The sequence below is a fragment of the Mizuhopecten yessoensis genome, unplaced genomic scaffold, assembly GCF_002113885.1.
Source record: "Mizuhopecten yessoensis strain PY_sf001 unplaced genomic scaffold, ASM211388v2 scaffold7283, whole genome shotgun sequence".
Taxonomy (NCBI): domain Eukaryota; kingdom Metazoa; phylum Mollusca; class Bivalvia; order Pectinida; family Pectinidae; genus Mizuhopecten; species Mizuhopecten yessoensis.
The window spans coordinates 1,086,376-1,098,186 of NW_018406970.1; positions in this window are offsets into that span (position 1 = coordinate 1,086,376).

An 11,811-nucleotide genomic window follows, 5' to 3' on the forward strand; every position below is an offset into this window, starting at 1 on the left:
CATAATGCAACACCGTTGCACTGTAACACAGTTACAATCAAATATAAATGATACCACCATAATGCAACACCGTTGCACTGTAACACCGTTACAACCAAATATAAATGATACCACCATAATGCATCACCGTTGCACGGTAACAACGTTACAATCAAATATAAATGATACCACCATAATGCATCACCGTTGCACGGTAACAACGTTACAATCAAATATAAATGATACCACCATAATGCAACACTGGTACATTCACCTATAAATGATACCACCATTATGCACCACCATTACACTGTAACACCGTTACAATCAAATATAAATGATACCACCATAATGCAACACCGTTACATTCACCTATAAATGATCATGATACCACCATAATGCAAACACCGGTGCACTGGAACACCGTTACACTCACGTATAAATGATACCACCATAATGCAATACTGTAGCACTGTAACACCGTTACAATCCAATATAATTGAGATATGCAACACATTTACCTTCAAATATTAATGATACCAATATAATGCAAAACCGTTGCACTGTAACACTGTTACCATCCAATATAAATGATATATTCAACACAGTTACATTCAAATATAAATTATACCATGGCCACCATATATAATGCAAAACTGTACCCCCATTACCGTTACAGGGAAATATCCAGTTATAATTATGCAACATTGCTGCTATGTAACACCGTTACAATAATATCTAAATAATATAAACCTTTATAATTATTTGACCTAGCTAGGTTTCTGATATGTCAAATTGTAACCATGTATTACTATATAATGTGCAATTATTTACCACCGGTGTAATATTATAGTAAAACCCTTGACTGCTGTACCATTGTATAAAATTACTCCTCTTCAAAAAATAAAAATAAAGGAACCATGGCCGTGGGTCGAACCCGCAACCTTTAGATGACATGACCGACATGATATCCACTACACCACCATGTCCGCTTTGTATGCTGTGTTATACTAAATGTAAACATGTACTTGATGAACCCATGATCAAATCACAAGCATGGGTGGGAGTTGTTCCCCATTACCATCGATTCCATAATCCGAATGTGCATACAAGCAGTATCAAAATAATGATTATGGTGCAATTGATTGAATGACCCACCTTAAGCATGGAGCTGATTCAATGCAGATATCAATGTACCCCTCAAGTTATTATAGTATTTACGGTTTCATTCCGCGTTGAGGTGTACCCCATCCTTGTCATACACACGCTGTTTGCTTCTGCCGACCAAAATCCTGTCATTCGGAAAAACTTCATCCCGTCCTTTCCCGGAATATACCTGTCGAGTCGACGGTTCAACTCATCTGCCCTGGCGTTGAACCACACAGTGTCCACCAAATAACGAATTTGTCGTGAAGGGGGGGGGACCTATGAAACACCTGCATGACGATCACACGACGCTCTAAATATTTGTAACGAAGTGTCACAACTAGTTCCACTAGCTGCCGAAATATGACCTCGACCGATTTTTCCTGGCCACACAGATCGTTTGACGCTGTCTGTAAGATTACTATAACTGGGTCATTGTCTTGCATTAACGGTTACGTCATTGCCCTGGTCTGAATCCTTCACCTTCACATATCACTCGTACCTCCGTTCGACATAAATTGAAATTTCCGTTCAGCGTAATAACTATCGAACTGTTCATAAAGGATTTAATCCGTCTAACGAAAGAATGACCAAGCAGCATAGCAGTAATCGTCATCTTTGACAAGTCATACCCACATGCGTTTGTTTACAAACAATATAAATTGGCGGGCTAAGCGTCACCGATGTTTCCACAGGAAATGTTGAAATTGACAGTACTTACGGCGAAAGCCGAGGTAGGATACCCCTGCCATTAGCTAACCTCGCCTCTTATGCGTGAACCCTTTCTGTAGCAGATGCTCAGCACTCTTCCAAGTAGGGAAATAGCTGATTTTTAAGGAGATTTTTCAAAATCTCAGCATGGAAAAATATTCTGCACAGGTCACGTGATTTTAGTACACCAAAACATCACGTGACTATTTCTATAGGGATGGACTAGTTTCAAAAACGGAAAGTTATCCTCCTTCCGGAACCCATAGAATATAACAAATGAAATATCCTATACTAACCAGATAATATCAATTACTTTATGCATTGCATAAATACAATTATATTGGATTGTAACGGTGTTACGGTGCAACGGTGTTTGCATTATGGTGGTATCATTTATATTTGATTGTAATTGTGTTACAGTGCAACGGTGTTGCATTATTTGTGGTATCATTTATATGTGAATGTAACGGTGTTGCATTATGGTGGTATAATTTATATTTGATTGTAATTGTGTTACAGTGCAACGGTGTTGTATTATGGTGGTATCATTTATACTTGATTGTAACGGTGTTACAGTGCAACGGTGTTGCATTATGGTGCTATCATTTATAGGTGAATGTAACGGTGTTGCATTTGTGTGGTATCATTTATAGTTGATTGTAACGGTGTTACATTATTGTGGTATCATTTATATTTGAATGTAACGGTGTTACAGTGCAACGGTGTTGCATTATGGTGGTCTCATTTATATTTGATTGTAACGGTGTTACAGTGCAACGGTGTTGCATTATGTTGGTATCATTTAAATTTGATTGTAACGGTATTACAGTGCAACAGTATTGCATTATGATGGTATCATTTGTATTTGAATGTAACGGTGTTGCATTATGGTGGTATCATTTATAGGTGATTGTAACGGTGTTACATTGTGGTGGTATCATTTATATGTGAATGTAACGGTGTTGCATTATGGTGGTATCATTTATATTTGATTGTAACGGTGTTACAGTACAACGGTGTTACATTATGTTGGTATCATTTATAGGTGAATGTAACGGTGTTACAGTGCAACGGTGTTACATTATGGTGGTAACTTTTATATGTGAATGGAACGGCGTTACAGTGCAACGGTGTTGCATTATGGTGCTATCATTTATAGGTGAATGTAACGGTGTTACAGTGCAACGGTGTTGCATTATGTTGGTATCATTTATATTTGATTGTAACGGTGTTACAGTGCAACGGTGTTACATTATGTTGGTATCGTTTATATATAAATGGAACGGCGTTACAGTGCAACAGTGTTGTATTATGGTGGTAAATTTATATTTAATTGTAACGGTGTTACAGTGCAACGGTGTTGCATTATGGTGGTATCATTTATATGTGAATGTAACAGTGTTACAGTAGAACGGTGTTACATTATGGTGGTATCATTTATATGTGATTGGAACGGTGTTACAGTGCAACGGTATTGCATTATGGTGGTATCATTTATATTTGATTGTAACGGTGTTACAGTGCAACGGTGTTACATTATGGTGGTAACTTTTATATGTGAATGGAACGGCGTTACAGTGCAACGGTGTTGCATTATGGTGGTATCATTTGTATTTGATTGTGTGTAACGGTGTTATAGTGCAACGGTGTTGCATTATGGTGGTATCATTTGTATTTGATTGTAACGGGGGTTGGGGGTTCAGAGCAAAGCATAGACAAATACCCATCTGTCATTGCTTCGTGTTGCACATTAGAGGGAAGTGTACAGTACAATCCTGTCCATTCCAACACAAATGTTGTCAGTGGGGCCATTCACATTCATTACTCGACTGCTCACCAGGTAGCACATTTAGGAAAAACAACGTTAACCCCTACCACAAACTACAAACAAAAAACCAGCAGGCATCAAAACAAAACTAGTGTCCCCACCGAACTTGTTACACCTGTGCGGGTAGACATTCTAAAACTATTTCTAAAAGGTTACGATAAAGAACTTTCAGAAGTGTTGGTAGCTCGGTTTCAGAAGGTTTTCGCATTAGTTTTGAAAGGCCTCAACAATTTCGAGTCAGTCGTAATTTAGTTTTAGCTTTTCAGAATGAGGAACTGGTATTACAAAAATTGAACAAGGAAATTTCATCGTGGAGGATAGTGGGTCCTTTCCATAACCCTCCTTTTCAGTTCATGCAATGTTCGCCAATTGGTTTAGTACCCAAAAAAGAACCAGGGGAATACAGAATAATTCACCACTTGTCTTATCCAGAGGGATCCTCTGTTAATGATTACATCCCTGACGAATGCTGTTCAGTATCATATGATACGGTAAACGATGAGTGTCATTAAAAAACTAGGTCAAGGTTGTTTGCTAGCTAAAACAGATATAGCTTCAGCATTTAGGATCGTTCCTATACATCCCATGGAGCATAAGCTGCTAGAAATATATTTTTAGGGATTGTACTTTTATGATAAATGTTTGCCATGGGATACTCAATTTCCTGTTCTATTTTTGAAAAAGTCAGTACAGCTCTCCAATAGATGGCATGCATATGTACAATATTTGAGGTTGCACATATGCCTTCATGTCCTGGATGATGTTTTGTTCCTGGGTCCAAATGATTCACGTATTTCTGAGCTGAGTTTGAAACAGTTTACAGACATGTGTGAAGTTTTAGGGGTTCCGATTACAGCAGAGAAGACTGAAGGTCCTACTTCAGTTTTGACATTTTTAGGAATTGAATTAGACACTAACCTTAGGGAAGCTAGATTGCCAAAAGAAAAAGTCGAAAACCTTAGACAGGCTTTGGAAGCCACAAAGAGGAAAACGAAAGTTACTCTAAGAGAGTTGCAATCTTTGTTGGGCTTATATAATTACTCAACCATGCCTGTGTCGTTGTGGTGCCAGGTCGTGCGTACCTTCGGAAGTTGATAGATCTTACGAAGGGAAAGACAAAGCCCCATCATCATATACGTTTAAACCAGCAAGTCAGTTTAGATGCATAGGCAAGCATGGAGTAGTTTCATTGACACTTTCAATGGAAAATCCATAGTCCTGGATGAGGCCTGGTAGGATTCTGCTAAACTCCACTTGTATACAGATGCATCTGTATCGTTAGACTATGGGGCAGTATTCGGAATATACTGGTTTTATGGAAAATGGTTTGAGTGGGGGTTAGAACAACATAGTATAACTCTTAACGAGTCGTTCCCAATAATCCTGGACATGGAGGTGTTGGGGGAAAAGTTATCAAACAAATGCATTTTGTTTCATTCGGATAACAAGGCTCTTGTTGATATAATCAATAACATGTCTTCAAAGCATCATTTTATTATGTTCCTGGTTAGGAGATTGATTTTGTGTGTATGCAACACAACGTTATGTTCAAATCTGAACACAATCCGGGTAGGCTAAACGTTTTACCTGATTTGCTATCAAGTTTACAGGTAGAACGGTTCAGGGCACTAGCCAAAGACATAGAAAAGTTACCTACCTGGGTACCATACAAGTTGCTACATATTTGAAAGCAACATTTATGTTTTGAAATCATGCTTGTAAGGCTGTCTGAGGCATCATACTGTTAGGAGGTGTCAGGTTGGACAAGGTTGACATGTTAAGGGTCTGGATAACCATTACCCAATGCTCAAAATTATGAACACTAATAACTGTTATAGCATCATGGGAAGTGACTGTCTGAGGCGGCACGGAACATTGTTGCAACACATTGTATTCAATTTAAATGTACATTTAAGCACGAAATTGTGGATAAACTGTCTGAGGCGGTATGAAGCATTTCATTGTGTTGATGTCATGCACATCATTATATGTGATGGACAAAGTTGATCCTAATTTGTTGTGCCATTCCGAAGGTAAAATATGTTACATTGCTCAGTATTCCCAAAGTTCAAGTGTGACAATTGGCCTGGAAAACTTGATGAATGACTGTCTGAGGCAGCACGAAACAAGTTTATCTGGTAATGAGTAAAATTGTTATTATACAGATATTATTTGTTTTCTTTCAGTTTTTCCTATACTTATGTTGGCATTTAAAAGACATGCTATTTATATATACATATACATACATACATGTAATATGTTGTTAACATATAGAGTGTGAAATTGTTAACCTATATATTATATCGTGAATTGACTGTCTGAGGCAGCATGAAGCAGTATGATACATGTATAACACTTATCAGATAAAGGTGTCTGCTGGTAGCAGACTTAAACAACATGGAGAAGTGTTTTTTTCTGATAGCTTGGTTAACGTTGGAATCATAACAAGGCAAGTTTCTGTCCCTGACAGCTGCCAGTAACTGTCAGAAATGCTAATAAGCATATGGTGCCATGTTTTTTTCTGATTGTTTGATATATCTTATCTGCTTTTGTAAATAGTGACACAATATTTTGCATGGTGCGATATTGGTATATTATACCATACACAGGTTTCTCTGGAGTAGGGCACTTGAACAGAAATATGGTAATATTCAAGTTCAAGTTTGTGGCGTTTAATTTGAAGCAAGTCCCATCTTTTTAGGTTCTTTGTACACCTTATTATAAAAATCAACACAAAGATGTATACATATGTTCGATTTCTGGCATTCAGAATAAACGCTCATTCTCTACAATATAAAGTGTTTGTTATTTTATCGACAAAAACATAGCAGAGTATAACCTGTGTGTGCTGTTAAGTTTAGTGCAGACTAAACACGATAATATAATTGTATTTATGCAATGCATAAAGTAATTTTTATTATCTGGTTAGTATATGATACTTTTATTTGTTATATTTTGTTGGTTCCGGATGGAGGATAACTTTGCGTTTTTTAAACTAGTTCATCCCTATAGAAGTAGTCACGTGATGTTTTGGTGTACTAAAGTCACGTTACCTATGCAGATTTTTTTTCCATGCTGAGATTTTGAAAAATCTCCTTAAAAGTCAGTTACCCTCCTCCTTCCTTAATTTGTATCCACCTTTATGTACTATTGTGTAAAAATGTAATTGTTGCACATCTTTGTTTTAAATTTTGTTTCATTTGTTGTCTCACTGAATTACCATGCCGAAAGCATCCAGCGCAGCATTCCGACCTGTCACATTATACTTACAACGGGTGAACCAGCGGCGGATGACCACCGATAAAACAATAATAGGCAAATTAGTTGTTCCTGACTATGAGGCATTTTAATCCATTCAATATGCTTCACATAACGTTACTGATACACGTGTGCGTGTACCACACACACAATTAAAAACCGACAAATAACACTAAGTTGTAGGATACTAACGTTTAACCGGAACTCTTTAATAACAACTTAATAATTGAGAATAGATGTTTTATTAGTGTGAGTTCAAGTTATTGTTTGTTACACTTCGGATCTGCATATATTTCATGACAGATTAAGCTGGAGTGAAAAATACTATTGTGGCTAGTATGGAATTGTTTTGAACCAAATAGACATATGATCAGTAAACCGTTTACTTTGCCAAGCTCATTACAACGAAATATTATGTATTTATTGATTTATGACGCTTTCTTCTTCTCTTCTATTTCCTGTCACTATTTTAACAACTTGGTTGACTTTGCAGATTGTCTATTAGCCCCCGCGGTTGGGATTTAGGTGTTTTATATAAAAAAAAATCCTACTTATTCAAAAGTGCTAATTATAATCATAATAATATGATTTTTTTTAACAGTTGTCAGAATTACACGCCTAGTGAACTATTTGAAAGCCAGAAGCGTATTTGCAATAACGTTAAAACAACAATGGAATTATTTGGTAATAACCGCAAATAACTTACAATATTGTTTAGACTGAATTCATTCAACATTTTGTTTTTGCCGTGTAAAATACAGAACGTTGTATGGCATCGTCTAAAACCTGGTGGCTATGATAAAACGTAACTTGCAAGGATAAAGTAGAAAACACCCTAGCAGCATGATAACATCTACCTCTTCTCCCCAATCTCTTTGGTAGAGAAGTTAATCTCGAAAATCAAAATACTATATATATATTTTTTAATTCCAGAATGAAGATTAACCAAGGCAGAGTTCGTATATAGTCGACAACAAACAGCAGGGGAGTGTTCCTGTTCAATCGTCGAGGTCGTTAAAAGGCTATGTTGTTTACGCAATTTTACACCGACATATAGCAACATGATTCTGTTCGTCCGTCCAGCTATCCTCCAGACGTAGTCCAGCTTTCTCCACAATGTTTTGTAGCTGTTCCATTGTGTATTTACAGCTGTACCCAGCGCCTTCGTGTAACTTGAGTCGCTCTCCTTTATCCATCTTCAAATCGATGCCAAGTCCAGCTATTAGGGACCAGAGTAGACATGGGTGTAAATGAATATCCATTTAACTCTTAAGCAGCTTTCTCAAAGCTTATCTTACATCTGGAAAAATGTGTTCCTACAATGAATTCCACAATTTAAAGACTTTGGATTGTATTTATATGTAAAATATTTCACTTTTTGGACACGCGGAAGAAATCCTTTAGTACCTGTCAGGTAAATCCTATGTATAAAGGGATATACCACTACTTACTAAACTTCACGACTTACGTATTGGGTAAAGGACAGACTCCTTAGCCAGAAGGGTGGCCGATATGTAGCTTGTTTGGTGCGGTCTGATGTCCGATATAAACTCGACCTCATGCTTGAACATACCAAGATCTATCTCACTTCCTTCGTCTCTGTTCAGTCGCAATATAGCATTCTCACTGAACTTCCGTGTCAGACCTGCACAGTTAAACAAACTGCAGTAGAGAATGATATCAGGCCTGACCAATGAAACGATTTGTTTTGGAGACTAAGGTCAGAACTGACAATTGTTAGAAACACGCTATGTTTTCAATGCTCTCTATTTACTAATCTGTAATAAGCAGGATCATTTTGATTTTTCGACCGTGAACTTTCACTTTCTTCCTAAGAGCATCTCTGCTATCTAAAGATTCAGTAATCATGTACGTGCTCCGGATGTCATGTCTTCCGTAGATGTCAACTGCTAATGGACAAATTTGCAACATTGGGTTTTCGAAGATTCAGGTTGATCTATGGAATATGGACAATACTCATGATCACCACCATGATCTCATTTGGAAATATGCTAATATATAAGTGAAATTAAGTTCGATGCTTTTTTTTTTAATCATCAGAGTACGTTGTTTTGTTGTCATTACTCTGACATAACTTATACTTCAACTAAAGAACAAGGCGAATGTCGTCGATGAAGCAAAAAACGCTTACTATCCCGAAACACCTGGTCTTATCATTTTTTCTTATATTTGTCTTATAAATCCTTCATTATACGCACTAGTTTTATCGATTTTGAGCTCAAGTTACGGTTTTGTTGACTCCTTCTCTATCCTTTCTTTTTGTTTGCTTTTGTTAAGAGATTAATGGACGACGTTATTAATAAAACACACTCTAATACAGACTTGTGGCGTATTTTTACAACACTTAATAAAAACATATTTAACATTTTTAATGTATAACTTTTATAACAGTTTCATTCATACTTAAACACTATCAAAAGCCTTGGTCATTGCATTGTATTTTGATAAACCTAGTTATACCATGCAATGCTTCAATGCTAAATACAAAATATGAGATATTATATTTCTTTTTATCTGACATTTTTTAAATTCAGACACAATGCGAATTACCTGCGTCATCGTTGTAGGCTTTTAAGACAGATTCTCTGTTTTGTGTGATATCGGTGCTAAAAACAAGTCGGCATTTGTCTGAAAAATAAACCCACCGATAGATTATCAATGTTTTTTTCTGACAATCAGACAGAAGAAAAAGTTATATGTTCAAGCAAACCCCCTCGGCATATCATAAATCATAGTGTATGAAATTGTTACCGTTAGTTGTAGAAATTTTGTTACGCAAATAGTTACGAGAAAAGTGTTTGGGTTGGTTAAAATTAAATGTAATTCATTATTGAACTACTTTTTGTCATTATCAAAAATGGTGAATTTTAGGCAGAGAATAACAACGACGTTATTAAGATCTTTGGAATGTCCTGGCCTTGGGACAGAACCATTGCCTTCCTCACCTGGGCGAACGTTCAAAAGTATAGCTCAAAGTGCAGTATTGCCAAGCAAGGCGCTAGTAAGTAAGAGCTATTGAGAAGTAGAGGCAATGTTGATGCATTCAACTGAGTGAAAATGACAACATTTCTCTATTTATAAATACATGCCTACAACATCAAAGACTGCGGTTATGCTTTTATGGAAAGGCAGACAAAATGGTGTAGCTATAGTAATGATCCATTCTTATGTAAGGGGATTAAATAGCAGAACCATAGAGAAGGCCATCACTCTTTACTAAGATTGCACGAAAGCAGTAGACGTTTTAAGTAACTGTGATGATTATGTGATTTTCGGTAGAGTGATTCCCCTTTGAACAAACGTTAAGTAAACGTTCTTGGAATCTAAATTTGTATTGATTTCTCTTTATTAATGATGATTAGCGAAGTTTGATCAAAACCAATATTACCAGAATCTTTTATTAATTACTTGGAATGGATATGACATTATTTCTGTATACATGTATGTTGTAGGATAGTTATTGATAAATGAATAAATGTGATGATTATGCAAATGACCTGGTACCTTGAGTTCCTGAAAATGGATTCCACATATAAGCAGGGTTATGCCAGTGGTTTAGGGTTGGCTGTGGTAAGAACACCTCTGCAAAATACTGTACCAGAAACGCCTGCTAAGGCTACTCTGGTGGCTATTTTGTACGTTGTGTTCAGTGACAAGTACGGTACCGGTAAGTGAACGGCTTGGAGACGCCAGAAGCTCCTGCGTAAGGGGTCGCCTGAGAAGGCTACTCTGGTAATCCAAGCCCGCAGCTGATCTGGTACCGGTGTGCTGTGGTGGGGCGTGTGGAAGGTTCCCTCGGGAGCTGCCAGGGATCAGCTCGGTGACAAGGTACCTCGGAGCTGCCAGGGATCAGCTCAGGGACAGGGTACCTCGGAGCTGCCAGGGATCAGATCAGGGACAGGTTACCACGGAGCTGTCAGGGATCAGCTCGGTGACAGGGTGCCTCGGAGCTACCCGGGATCGGCTAGGTGGCAGGCGTATATCGGGACTGTTAGCGGGTAGCAAGGCCATACCTGGAGCTAGGAGTGTCAGCATTCCGATTTGCTGGTTGTCGTGTGGTTGGAGAGGTTGTGTACGTCCAGGCGACGTGTGTCGTGGTTCGACAGCACGGGCTGATAGGACAGAGGTACTGTCCTGGCCCACAATTGTCTTCATTTGTAAATATAGTTGATATTTTTAAGTGTTATTGTTCAACTGCTCGGCCAGGTAGCCGAGGATCCCAATCGCTTCTAGAGTAGGTAGCTCGGTCATAATGGAGATTCACACGGTGCACACACGCTACCAGGGGTTGCACGTTACATAACGAACCTAACACTTCGAAATGAAAAGAAATCATAAAACACATGGTATAATACCTGTCATTAAGGTGGAAAATAATCTTATGGTGTTCACCTGGTCATCATACGGCATATTTTGAAGGCTGTTAAAGAACAGTAACAGTTTGGAACCTTTCAATTGCTAAGAAATTTGAAAGTCAGTAACATTGCATACAAGGATACAAAAAGGTATTCAAAACCAAGACCATTCAAATGTTTTTATAGTTTCAAAAGCAGCACATATGTATGTGATCTTTAATGTTTTTAAATTTTGGTTTTATTTCATTTGTCAATTAATTTATTGATCGCAGTATTTTGTGAATTAGTCAACTATAGGAGTATTTTATCGTTAACGATCGCACAGGGCGTTTATAAAAATGCTTGTACCATTTTTGGTGATTTATAATCTTTGTTGTAAATGTTCGATTTTGCTGATGATATGGACAACCGTAAACCTGATTGCTTTTTCAGATGTTATATTTTGCTAGTTTTCGGGGTATATATAGGGACGCAAAAATGTGATTCGCAGTATACACGCGAGTATTTTTTTCA